At 38.9% G+C, this 14337-nt stretch overlaps 1 long non-coding RNA gene across 1 annotated transcript; it reads left to right on the top strand.

The window, feature by feature from the left end:
- The first annotated feature begins 11375 nt into the window (after positions 1 to 11375).
- LOC134215055 (uncharacterized) lies at positions 11376 to 12185 on the top strand. The gene is made up of 3 exons (XR_009980014.1): positions 11376 to 11504; positions 11563 to 11757; positions 11854 to 12185. It is a non-coding gene; the product is annotated as an uncharacterized LOC134215055 (long non-coding RNA).
- The last annotated feature ends 2152 nt before the right edge of the window (positions 12186 to 14337 follow it).

Genomic DNA, 14337 nt, shown 5'->3' on the forward strand with positions numbered 1-14337 from the left:
AATTATGCGATATTTTCTTACGGATCACAAAATTTACGCTAGATGAATCTCGATGTGATGGGTCGTACACAGAAATTTGGTTTTTATTATTTAAGAATATGTTATCAATCGGCACTACAACTGTTAAAGCACTTTAAAAATATAACCCCCCTTTCAAAACTAGTATTAAAATATGTTAGCTGCGTATGCAGTTTCATGCAATCGATTTGGAATAGGTAACTGAAATGTTAATCTATTAACACTATGCTTTGGTTTCGGGACTGATGAATATAGGGTTACTGTTACTGCTCCTGGATTTTATATCATAGCTCCGATATTCATCTCATGAAAACTAAGCAATGAAAAGAAATTTGATATGTTTCTTATTTTTGTTATTATTTTTTTCAGCAGTGAGCACGCATGTTTGCAAAAAGATGCAACGAATTTGATGCTGCATTTCTTTATTTCACGATGATATTTTTCCGTCCGTTGTCCGTTGCTGATCGTTACGTGACGTCGCTATTGCCCTGAATTTGCTTGTTTTTTCGGTGCATTAATTGTTTTATAATTCGGCTAGAGCAAAACCTTATGTTAGTAAAGCTCTATTGCACCTCGGCTAATTGTGGAATATAAATTGGAATCAGTTCTCTGTAAGAAAACGGAACATTTTATTTTGTGGCAGTCAATCCCGATCATTATGGAGAATAAAAAAGTGTGTAAAAAGTGCTCTCTGTGTATTGATGGACAAAAAGACTTATACACTGTTTGCGAAGGTGATTGTGCGTGTCTTTTCCATGCCGAATGTGTGGGGATCAGTGAACACGACTTGGATGTTCTATCACAAAGATCGCAAAATATAATTTGGATGTGCGATGCTTGTATGGACAAGTTCCGAAGGGCGAGAGACGGTATTCGACCTGTGACTACTACTGATGAGAATGCTGAGAAAGCGAAAACGATCGAGGAAGAGGTTAAAGAGCTGCGAAGCACAGTGGATAGAATTTTGATTTCGCTCTCTACTATCGCGCCGACGACTCCTGTGTGCGGTGCTGTATCACATTCAACGCCAATCACGTTGAATTCACTTTCCAGCGGGACGAATGAAAGTAATGCGACTACTACAAATGATGATCACCTCCAGCCGACACGAAATTCAACAATCGACGAGAATTTTTCCTTGTTTATTTCAAATATTGATCCATGCGTTACTGAGTGGGATGTTCATCGTATGGTTTCTCATGCCTTAGGTAGCACTGAACCCGAATGCATTGATATTGTAAAGTTGTGTAAGAATTGGAATGGTGGTAGAACGCGTGATTTCATTTCATTCAAAGTGGTTCTAAACAGAAAATGGAAAACTCGAGCTCTAAATTCATCGACGTGGCCAGTTAACATCAAGTTTAGAGAATTTGTTCAAATGCATAACGATACTTGGAGACCCTAATTGAAAATTGTTTATAACAAAATGGCTGATGAATCACTGTTGAACTGTATGAAAATATGAGTAAAAGTACTGGTGTTTGTGATGAATTACGATTATATTAAAAGCAGTGGCGCCGGGAGTGGGTGGGACAGGTAGGACATGTCCTACGCATACATTTTTCTGGGTGGGACAGTCAAAGCATTGTCCTACCCATGATTTTGGTAAGAACATATGAAGTCATTCGATGGTAACAAATTTTGTGTTAGCAGAAGGTTAAAGCGCTCAAAGATGTCTAAACTTTACTTCTTAGACTATAAACGTTTTACCGAGGTAAAATAGAAGTTGTAGAAATCTGCGAATATATTTTTTTAGAAGTTATGATAAAGCACGATTATTAGAAGCCCACGAAAAAACTTTTCTTCAAACCTTGATAGATCTATTGAAATTTGAGAAACCAGAAACATACCGAAGTCCGCTCCAAATCTGATCCGTAAGGAATTCTGAGCTCCCAAAACAGATTCTTTGGCAATCATACGATTTTTGTAGTTGAGTATTTTTTTAAATTTCTGTGACCCCTGACTTCTTTTTGAAGCTTTAATCGATAATGGAAAAGCAATATTAGTCCTAAAAATCGAGGAAATTTTCTCAAACTATATAAATATTCTTGACGTAAGAACTTTTCAAGTCCTGATTATTTTTAAAATTTATCAAATGGCAAACATAACTTTCCCATAGCGAAAAGGATTTCATATCAACATGGAACAGTTATGCTTTTAGTGGTAGTATTAAGTATAGTTAGAATGTGCATCGATTTCTCATTACCAGAATGGTTGCCCAATTCGTAGACAAGCTCAGTGGTCTAGTGGCTATCATTTCCACCTATAAGCAGGAGGTCATGGGTTCGATCACAGCCTTTACCTTTTCCTATTCTGTATGGCTTAGTTCTTTTTCTGTTTCACGTTTTACCAAAACTATTCCTACCGTTATACCACAATACCATAACCTCCCGTGGTACCGATGAGAAGACGTAGCTCCTTTCTAAGTATAGATGTTCCAATTAATAATTCTTTTCCCTCCACCATTCACAAGAACGTGACCAGGACAGATCTCGACTGTGCCTTGCTTCCATCTTAGAGATAGTGATTACTCTAGAATCATTATTTATGTAAACGGATGGAAGTGATGCTACTTCCATACAATAGTCTGCCTAAGTAACATTTTTAATTTAATAGCGATCTTCAAAACCATGATTTGCTTTCCATGACCTTCATAAAACCAGCATAAAACCAAAATGTTACTGAACTGCCGTAATCTGAAAAAGTAACGTATGCGCCATTTTATAACATACATGTTTTCCATTTTTCTGTTAAAGAGTACGATGAGAACTACTCGTTAACACTATTTTTGGAAAATGGCGTATACGTCACTTTGCCAGATTACGGCAGTGGAGTAGGTTTGTAATACCTGCGAATTTATATGAATCGCTTAATGTTACCGCTAATACCAGACTGTAGCCCAAATCGGCATTTTCCATTTGTCCTACCCACGACTCGGAACGTGGATGCGCCTCTGATTAAAAGTATTGTATAGTATTAGTATTGTTTGTTTGTGAAATAATTGTATGCATATGATGTGATTTGATATTTTGTTTTTAAAGTGTTAAGTTTTAAATATTCATTAAGACTAATTAATGTCAGATGGATTAAACAAATAAATAAATAAATAAATAAATAAATAAATATGAATATCCGTTTAGTGAGATGGCGAATGGAATTTGTCTGTAGGGGAGACTGGGTAGACTTGTTCCCCTTTTCTGATTTCCGATATATCACAACCAAAAATGAATAAACATACGCGTTTTCCACACAGACTCTCTAAAAAATATAGTATTTAACTTTACTGATGTATGACAGTCCTTAAATTATTGTTGTTATTGATACACAATCGATTTTTTGGAGTGCTGTCAAAAATCGACTTTGAAAATATTTGGGGGAAATTGATCCCTCTCCAAGAACTTGCTTTGATAAAATTAGAAAGGAGCCCTCAGATTTTTAAATATTTTTCCTTCAAAATTCGCAGAATTATTGATTTGCTGTGCGTATACATGAACGATTTTTGATATTGAATTCGATAGCACATGCAATTTTAAAATTTGGGGAGACTTGATCCACTTTCTATGAGATCTACGCAATAAATATTTTTTCCTGCCAAACCTGCATCAAATCCGTCAAATCTACAGTAAATTAGAAGCCTAAGAACGGTTTTTAATTTTTTTGATTTTTTTCGCCAAATTTTTGTATGTGTGACTAACGGGGGATCAAGTGTCCCAATATTGAGGCAATAACTTCAAATCCAATTATCCTAAAACTTTGATGGAATGTTGACATTTTCAACAGTACAGATCAATAAGCATATTTATGGCTTGTTGCTGTGAAAAAACGAAAGACTTTGGTCATTCATATGAAAAGTTGTTCAAATTTTGCGTGGCCAATAAACAAATCTTTGGGAAGGTCAAAACATACAAAACGCCCTGTAGAATAAATAAGGTTGTCAATCCAAAAAATAACTCACTACATAAAGGTCATTTGTCTAGAGGATCTATACTAAAAAATACGCTAGAACAAAACTACTTTAGTTCTCGATAAAACAGGGGGTGATCAAGTCTCCCCGGGGATCAAGTCTACCCACCTTCCCCTACAGTATGTGTGGTTCAAACAATAATGTTTGTACTACCCGACATTTCGGATCTGTTTAGCAGTTTTTTTTCTGGGAAAATTAGTTTCGCTGGTTACGTTGTTTTGTGAACAGTAAAATCACAGATAACAGATATTTAAGCCAGAACAATTTTATTGAAAATCTTGAGTAAATTTTTGAATTAGGTTTTACAACGAATAAATACAACCTCAAAAAAAGAATTTGAATGAACTTCGATTTTCAACTGGGACCATAATAATAAACTCCCCATAAAAAATCCTCTCGACTTTCCCTCGGACTAAATCGGTTTTCGTCGGTAAGATCGACCTATCTTGGTCCCGACGAAAAAAAATAGATTTTTTTTTCTGAAACGAAGTAAGATAAGTAATTGTGCATTATACTAATGCAACATGAAGTTAAAGTACACATCATCAGGATAGCAGCTGACTTAACGAGCTATCTCTATCTTTATTGTTGTTGCATCAACAGGCTGTATTTGGTCCCAATGATGTAGAGTATTTGAAAAAAGAAGTAAACATTAAAAGATGTTGTCAAGATATAATACAAAGTAGGTATAAAACATTTAAACAAGCATAGTAATTGTCTTCGTCTGTTTATGTCTGCGAAGAACGATGAAAATCTTTGGCGTAACATGCTCCGCGTGGCGTGGAAATCGAAGAGTGATGCGACTCTGTTGAAGACACGCTGTAGACCACAAATAGCTCCATGCATGCAATAAATTGTACGACGAAAGGGCTGTTATGGAGCATGCGTGGCTGGACGTTCAGGTCTATTTGTTGCAACATAGCTCCACAGTCGATTCGTCCCTGCAGGGTATCGGCGATCATAATGGCTTTGTCGACATCTCTCCTTGAGCGAAGTAGCTCTAAGTTGACATCGGCTTTCGTAACTCGGTAGGCGAAACGGATCCAGCCAAGGTAGCCAACGAAGCGCGAAACGAAGGAAACGGCGTTGAACAGATTCGATTCTCTCAGAACCGTTGTTGTAAGACGGACTCCAGACAACAAAATAATACTCTAGGGTCGAGCCCACCAGAGAGCAACAGAGAGCTTTTAAACAGTACATGTCGGTGAAATTCTTCGCAACTCTGAAGATGAATCCCATAGTTCTGGATGCTTTGTCGACGATGAATAAGATGTGTTGCTTGAATACTAGCTGCGAGTCTAGGATCACGCCGAGGTCCTTCACATGGCTCACTCGATCTATATACATACAGGGGTTAGACAAAAAGGTTGAGATAGGCAAAATTTTGTCGAAGTTCAAGTCAGCATAACTTTGCGTAGAATGATCCGATTTTGATAAAATTAAGACCATCGGATGCGGAAACTCTTCTAGTATACTATCCTCATGTAAAATCTGAGACAGGTCCTTGGCCACCGGAGATGTTCCGGGTTTTCCAAGGGTATGTTAAAAATGCATTTTTACTTCTGCTTGTCATTTTATGTGACGTTTACTGCCATCATGTTTTATGCTTTCCCCAGAAACTAGAAATATCAGAATCCATCAAAACTACACAGAGATATGGCCAATTCCGTAAAAACGGTCCCGGGATCATGATGAAATGATAACAGATCGGAATAATGCAAATATGAGTATCTAACTTTATGGCTTTGCGAGACTACAGAAACATTTCCAAAACGATAGTGTTCACTGCCACCCTTATAGCAGGTTCCAAGGGCCTCCCAGGAGGAGCTGGTTTTGGCACCATATGGAATCATGCATATATGGGTGTCAAAATTCATGTTTTCCCAAGACGATGAATATAGGATCTTTATTAAAGATATATTTTAAGGACTGTTAGACTCTCTGGCCAATTTGTAACATGTTCCGGATGTTCTGCGAAAGTGACATTTATTCAGGGTGTATGGCCAATTCGGTACCTTTTTCACGAAAATGGTCATATCCCTGCGTATACTTAATGGATTTTGAATCTGCAGCAAGCATTTATCAGAATATTAGTTCTAGTTTCTGGGGAAAGTATAAAACATTATGACAGTATAATACGTCACATAAAATGACAAGCAGAAGAAAAAATGCATTTTTAACATACCCTTGGAAAACCCGGAACATCTCCGGTGCCCAAGGATCTATCACAGAATTTGCATAGGGATAGTATACTAGAAGAGTTTCCACGTCCGATGGTCCCAATTTTTTCGAAATCGGATTTTTCTACACAAAGTTATGCTGATTTGAACTTTGACTAAATTTTGCCTATCTCAATCTTTTTGTCTAACCCCTGTATGTACCAAGAAGGCTGTGGTTGCAAACGATGCACGGAACCGCGAAATATCTCAACTTATGGTTCCTTTCACTCAAATCCGCCCTTGCGTGGGAGAAGCCAAAAATAAGTAAAATGCGAAAAAATCCGTTGAGTACTTTGCCTTGACTCCCGTGTTGAATTTTCACCCACTATGAAGTTTCACCAACTCAAATTTATGTTATTTTCACTCACCCGGAACTATGGTGAAAACAACTCAAATTTGGCTTCTTCCACGGAACAGCACACGTTGAGTCGATGCAGCTCTCTTTGTTTATAATAACATTCAAAAGAGAGAGTGAGAAAACTACCTACTATTGAGTTAAAAATTTGAACTTCGAACTCAAAGTTGAGTTCTTTAAACTTTTTTTTTAGGTTCTTTATTTTTTCTGTGTGGGCTGTTTTTTTTCGTGAAAACATTATGACAGAACACCTGGCCGGGTTTACCACCATTCGGTTCAGAGAGCACCAATCCGCGAAGCAATCTGGTTGAAGTTACATGAGTTGACAATCGGCGATGCTATGTATTTCCAAAAAGATTTTAAGGTCATCTGCGTAAGACAACCTAGGACATATGATAACGAGGTGTACGTCGATGAAAGAAATCCGGAAGATCAGTGGTCCTAGATGACTCCCTTGTGGTATACCGGATGATGCATGAAAACTTTTAGAGATGTATTCCCCAATAGCTACGGTCAGATGGCGGTCAGAAATATATGAATGAAACCAGTTCAGCGAACTGCCGCTGACTCCGAATCGGTCCAGTTTTGCAAAGGCTAATGAGTGATTAATCTTATCGAAAGCTGCAGAGAGGTCAGTATAAATAACATCCGTTTGAGCCAGTTCTGTTAGACTGTTTGTGACGTAGAACGTGAGGCACAGTAAACTGGTGGAAGTTAAGCGACCGACAGTTAATCCGTGCTGATCATCACTAAGAAGTGGGTTACAGTGTGAAAGCAGTGGTTCCATAATGACGAGTTCGAACAGCTTCGAGACACAATGATGTAATTCCTAGATAGTTGTTCACATCGCGTTTGTCTCCCTTTTTGTGGACTGAAAACATTAGTGCAAACTTCCAGCAGGAGGGGAAAATACCATTGATGATCGAAGATCTGAACAAGAAAAGAAGTGAAACGAGCAAACTGTCGATATGCCTTTTGATGAAGACGGCCGGTACGCCGTCGGGTCCGAGATTATTTGACGATTTTAACTGATTTGCGGCTCTCAGGATCATGTCATAATCGATGTCAGGGTTGGGAAAAATCAAATTTTCGAAAAATCGAGAATGATAAAACTCACCCGCGATTTTACTTTTAAATTTTCAAGTGATTAAAACTCGCCAGCGATTAAGAATCGTTTGAAAATCGTATCTTGATTTGATGCATTTACCGTTACATTTTGAACTCTTTTTCCTCACTAGCATGAAGCTATAACGCCAAATAGAAGATATAACGGGACTGTTGGCAATTATCTATTATTAGTGAAGATTAATGATTGAATGAAAATTCTGTGTTTATTATCGTTTGAGTACAAAATTTGAGAAGTTGTCGCCGGCGACAACTCGCCTACTGTTTTCACGTGAGAAGTTTTCACATGAAAATTGCAATCATGATCGTCTGATAATGATTAAGCACAACACTGATCGATGTTGATTGCACCCAAAAACTGGTTGTTTAGGTGAACGTTCCCTGCTGCGATAGAGACACATCCTTTCGTTACTGAAAGCGCTCGCGAATTTTCCGACAAATAGGCGACAAACTTCCTGAGTAGTTAAGGCGATTTCACCATTCAAATTCATTGTCTATGGAAGCCCGGAATCCTTGCGCTGTTCGTTGACGTAGTTCCAGAAGGATTTTGGTATAGATTTGAATGTTTGCTTAAGATCTCGTTGGTACCGTGCAAAGCATTGCTGACATGCTCGTTGGCATTCATGATTAAGCCTCACATAATCCCGAGTAACATTTTAAGTTTTATAACGCTCTTGAAGACCATAGTTTACTCTACAAGAGTGTTATAAAACCAGCATAAAACCAAAATGTTATTAGAGAATGGTTTCTTAGAGGTAACGTTCGATGTTTTGAGAAAATTCTAAAAGCTGCTCTCTTAGTGGACTTCATTTTTCGTAGTTCAGTCGAGAACCATGGATGGTGCGATCATCTCTCCGATCTTTTTGGTACGTGTCGGTCAATTACATACGCAAGATGTGCGAGTAAGCTAGAGCGGAGCTTTCAACGTTGTTGGGGTCCAGAACAGTTAACCAGTCAATGCTAGTAAGCACGTTCGCGATACTGCAGTGGTCGGCTTTCGAAAAGTTGTAGGAAACGGAAGAGGGATGAGCATTGCTAACAGGTATTTGAAGGTTTTCGAAAGTGGCTATCAGCAGGGGGTGATGAGGAACATGTTTTATAAGAGGACAAGGTGCCACCGAAATAAAGGGTGCTTTATCTTGGATGGAAACAAAGCACAGGTCCAACGTGCGATAGTTCTCGTTCGCTACGTTATTAATCTGGGTTAGCCTTGCTACGCTGTAGCTATCAAGGAGTCTAGCGACACCAGTATGATACGCGTCTGAATACAAAAAGCTACTATGCGAAGGTATCCACCGAATGCCCGGCAAGTTTAAGTCGCCCAAGATGCAAATTTCGTCAATCGGATCTTTTGCCTATTGGAGAATATGCCGGAGATTCAACGTCGTCATCGCTAGATTTGGAAACTGGTGAAAATTCGTATTGCACGTCAACCTGACGGTTTTCAGCAACAACCAAAGTGATACATTTTCCAACCTTTTTCCGTTTTAGATCTGAGGTTTCCCCCATCAATGCTGCATCACTCTTCGCCGGCGGTATTTTATTTTGAGACCGTCGGAGTTTGCTTTACTGCATTTCGACGGCGTTGGGAATACACCCTGCCCTTCGAATGGTTCACCAGCGCAGTGAACTGTTTGTCGAGTGTGAATGTGATGTTGCCTATATGAATAAATCTAGGAACTTTTTTCAAATGGGCGTACATGATTCTGAGCTTGATTTTTGGAACGGATACTGTACTCATTAATTAAACTGTTTTGGTGAACTTATGTTCCTAACAGGAAGAATAGATTCCGATCTATCTGGTAGTACCGTTAGCTGAACGAAATGTGCTGAATTGAGAGAGTATTAGCCATTTCAAATTTCAAGGTCAAACACAGTTACGCCTATTTGAAAAAAGTTCCTAGAAATATATTTGTATGTATACAATAGACATATAATTTACCATAGCTTACGGATAATATGCTTTACGAAATTCAAGTTTCGGAATTCTTCCGCAGTATGATAGTTGGATACTAGCTGATCAGCGAATACTGAGCAAAGGCAGTCTTCTTTATTGGCTCTGCCTAACACGTATGCAATTTCCTTTTTGAGGGATTGTGAGTGGTCAACATTCTCAAACATTTTGACGGCGGATTCCACTTGATCCCTTGTTCACAATTAAAACATTCGCCTTACGGGAGGTTGCATACTTTCCTGAATGTATTTAATCCGGTTGTTGCAATCAACTACAACATCTCGTGTTGCCCGCTGATGAGCTTGTATATCACGGTTCTGTTGTTCAACTGAAAGAAAATATTGATTATAATAGAACAATCACTAGATTCATAAATACCTTTATCAATAGTCTAACGCAAAATGAACTCCCCCAAGAAATTATGACGTTTGAGCGGGTCGCATAATGAACGCAAAATGAACTTTTGTTCGAGAAAACGACCCGCTCAAATGTCAAAATCCATCGGGTGAGTGAATTTCATGAACTCCTGCACAGGTCTATTTGGGCATTGATGCGGCCAAACTCGCGCTCCAGTTTTTTTCGTAAAGAATTAGATTCGCCCATGATAATCGGCGGTAAATTACTTGAACATTTTAATTTTAATATCGAATAACACGGATGGCTTACGGCAAGCAACTCGAATCGAGTGAGTGGAAGGAAATATGAACGTCACAGTGTTGCCATCTGAATAGATTTCTCATAAATCATAATGTCCCATAATTGTGGATAAAAATGACAATGACAGGAAGTAAAAAATTTTATCTTTCCCGTACACTAAAGTGTAACTAAGAAGCCAAAAACAAAGTTTTGATAGGGAGACCGTATGCAAGGTCGATTGTCATATAACGATCACTTCATATTTGTTGATCTATTACCGTTTCTACACAACTAGGTAGGGTAAATCACTACTTGGGCCTATGGACCCGGTTCCCGGCTCACTGCACAGAAAACTAATGATTTATACTGTTTGGATGCCGTAGGTTTATGATTGATAATTTTTAAAAAGTCTCCCATTTATTTTTCACAATACTCAATATTTTTCAATCACTTATTTTACTCCTAATTGATTCAATTGTAGAAAACAAAAATGAAGATTTCAAAATTTGCTCTCCGATGCCACACCACTGAGCCGGAGTGATTCTTTCCACTTTTACAAAACGGTATCATCGAATAAACACCTACCTGAAAATCGTCACAGTGCTCGATACAACCATTGCTTGAAGCTGTTAATCATCACACCATAATTCTAAACACAAGCACTTCAATTATTCCTATTTGTTCGTTTCACTAGAACTTATTTTTATATATTTAAATATATTAGAATACATTTTAAAATGTATTCTCAAACCGAACAAAAATTCACCTCGGCCCAAGAGCTTCTAGCCGCGCCGTGCTGCCAAAAGACCAGGATTATAAAAATGATCCTTCATCGTTAATACACAGAGAAAAAATAAATTGTGTTTCTGAAAATTTCGCACTTTCATTTTGACATTATAGTAATTTTGGTAAATTTAAATAATGAAACTCTTAATGTGAAAATAAAACTTTCAACTTAAGAAATGATTTATAAATAAAAAGTTGTTATTTCAAGAGTTGAAATTTTTCTTTTGAAAGATCAGAAAATTTCAAATGGGCTCGTTATTATCTTCAAATTTGGCAACGCTGTCTATGAAAATATCTGGCAGCTGTACTCTGCAGCTACCTAACTGTCACATTTGGCGGGGAAAATATGTTCATCGGAAACCTGAGATATCGGAAACTAAAGGGAAAAAGTATAGAGTTCAACAAATGCTGGACTCCGGAATTGGTTGATGGAATAAAAGTACTGAGGTATGTATTCCAAAATACATTTCCTATCGATTAATCGTTTTTTTAAATTACCTTTTAGGAAACAAGCAACGAAGGATAAGTTTTCCTTGATCCTACAGGGTGAGAGAAAAGCCTCGCGAATACTGTTTACTCAGGCTCAGCAGATCACTCAACCCGGAAATGTTGCCTCCAAAAAGGTAGCGCAAACGTGAAGCGGAACAGCCACCATCGTCCAGGTCAGTTGGAACGGTCAAATTAGCACGCACCGCCACAGGTATAGTTCTATCGTACACTATGTTACAAATCCTGAATCCTTCAGCAATAGAGTTTAAATACAATAATAACCCGTCTCATGTCTCATCCTCTCTAGAAAACACCATAATTGCCAACAGTATGCCGCACAACTCATATGCCTCAAAATGCTCCTCCATGCACCACCATAAACGACGAGCGTTCATCGACAAAGATTGGAAGCCGTCGCATGAGTCCATCTGCAATGGCCCTGATTCCATCACCATCAATTCTCAGCTCATCTTCCAGCCTTCACCCATGCACTACAAGGAGGATCCAGTTCGACCATCAGCAGAAATGACAACTGCTGTCGGAACTCCCGGAGTTTGTATAATGCTAATGCACCGTTAATCGAACCCTTTCGACTGAGGAGAAGTGTCCGGTTTGTCTAGCTTTGTTCATAGGATTGTATTTTGTCTGTTTGTTAATCAACCCCAAAATGAATAAAATAAGAAAAGAAAATATTTAATAATGGTATAATCAATTTTGAATTAATGAAACATTTTATTTTTGACAATCTTTTCTGAAATTAGAGGCGCTCACCACTTGTTGTTTTGAAAGAATCACTAGTGAATTCAAATGTAAAATACACATTTAGTTTTAAGAGAAAAATGTCATTTCGAAAGGTTGACTCTTATCGACGTTCTTACTGAAGTGACATTTTTTGCATTGGTGAATTTAACAGTTCTATACTTTCTACTGAAAATCACTAACTGATTTTCTCGATTTTACCAACGTTTCTTTTAATTTCACCAACGATTTTTTTTTTGTGTAGGAAAATTGTCTAATACGTTGACGCTATCATGTTATTTATAATTCTCTCGATTTCAAAAGGTGGAAAAAATATTGTTTTTAAGTATTTGGAAGAAATTTGGATGAGTAAATATATCTTCTCAACCAAATAAAAATGATTATGAATAATACCATCTGGCATCTTGTTGTCGTGGAACGTGCATATTTTTGTTTACGTCGCATTTTCTACCGTCCCGAGAGAGAATGAGAGTAAAATGTTGAGAGATTGAGTGAAATTTTGCTTAGGCCGGGAACTGGGTTTTATGTATGCCGGAATGGCAATCGCTATGACTGAAATGAGTGCTGCACCTCGTTAATTTAAATCAAATAAAAGCTGTTTTGAACGGTATTTATCACGAATAGCTATTTTTTAAGCAGAAGTGAACCTCAATGCAGTATTATACATCCCACAAAATTCAGGAAAAGGGGCTTCCTGTCATAAATATCAATTAAATAATGCAGTCGTACGCATGTTAGGCCGGGAATGGGGTAAGAAACCCTATATTATAGTGAAGTGGATAAAATGAACTGTGTGAAGCGAAACTGTAAACATTCAACGTTAAGTGACGCTCATCTCATGAAGTGTGGAATCGGTAATAACCCTGCGTTCTATTATTATTATTTAATCAGACTAAGGCCGAAGTGGCCTGTGCGGTATATAAGAGTCTTCTCCATTCGGCTCGGTCCATGGCTACATGTCGCCAACCACGCAGTCTACGGAGGGTCCGCAAGTCATCTTCCACCTGATCGATCCACCTTGCCCGCTGCGCACCTCGCCTTCTTGTGCCCGTCGGATCGTTGTCGAGAACCATTTTCACCGGGTTACTGTCCGACATTTTGGCTACGTGCCCGGCCCATCGCAGTCGTCCGATTTTCGCGGTGTGAACGATGGATGGTTCTCCCAACAGCTGATGCAATTCATGGTTCAATCGCCTCCTCCACGTACCGTCCGCCATCTGCACCCCACCATAGATGGTACGCAGCACTTTCCTTTCGAAAACTCCAAGTGCGCGTTGGTCCTCCACGAGCATCGTCCAGGTCTCGTGTCCGTAGAGGACTACCGGTCTAATTAGCGTTTTGTAGATTGTCAGTTTGGTACGGCGGCGAACTCTATTCGATCGGAGCGTCTTGCGGAGTCCAAAGTACGTACGATTTCCAGCCACTATGCGTCTCCGAATTTCTCTGCTGGTGTCATTTTCGGCAGTCACCAGTGAGCCCAAGTACACAAATTCTTCTACCACCTCGATTTCGTCACCACCGATGCAAAATCGCGGTGGGTGGCTCACATTGTCTTCTCTTGAACCTCTTCCTATCATGTACTTCGTCTTCGACGTGTTGATGACTAGTCCGATCCGCTTAGCTTCCCTCTTCAGTCTGATGTAGGCTTCCTCCATCTTCTCAAAGTTACGTGCCATAATATCTATGTCGTCAGCGAAACCAAATAGCTGGACGGACTTATTGAAAATTGTACCACTCGTGTTAATCCCTGCTCTTCGTATTACCCTTCCAAAGCGATGTTGAATAGCAAACACGAAAGACCATCACCTTGCCGTAACCCTCTGCGGGTTTCGAAGGGACTCGAGAATGCCCCTGAAACTCGAACTACGCACATCACCCGATCCATCGTCGCTTTGATCAACCGTGTCAGTTTATCCGGAAAACCGTGTTCGTGCATTAGCTGCCATAGCTGGTCCCGATCGATTGTATCATATGCGGCTTTGAAGTCGATGAATAGATGATGTGTGGGCACGTTGTATTCGCGGCATTTCTG

This window comes from Armigeres subalbatus, chromosome 2 (assembly GCF_024139115.2).
Source record: "Armigeres subalbatus isolate Guangzhou_Male chromosome 2, GZ_Asu_2, whole genome shotgun sequence".
Taxonomy (NCBI): Eukaryota; Metazoa; Arthropoda; class Insecta; order Diptera; family Culicidae; genus Armigeres; species Armigeres subalbatus.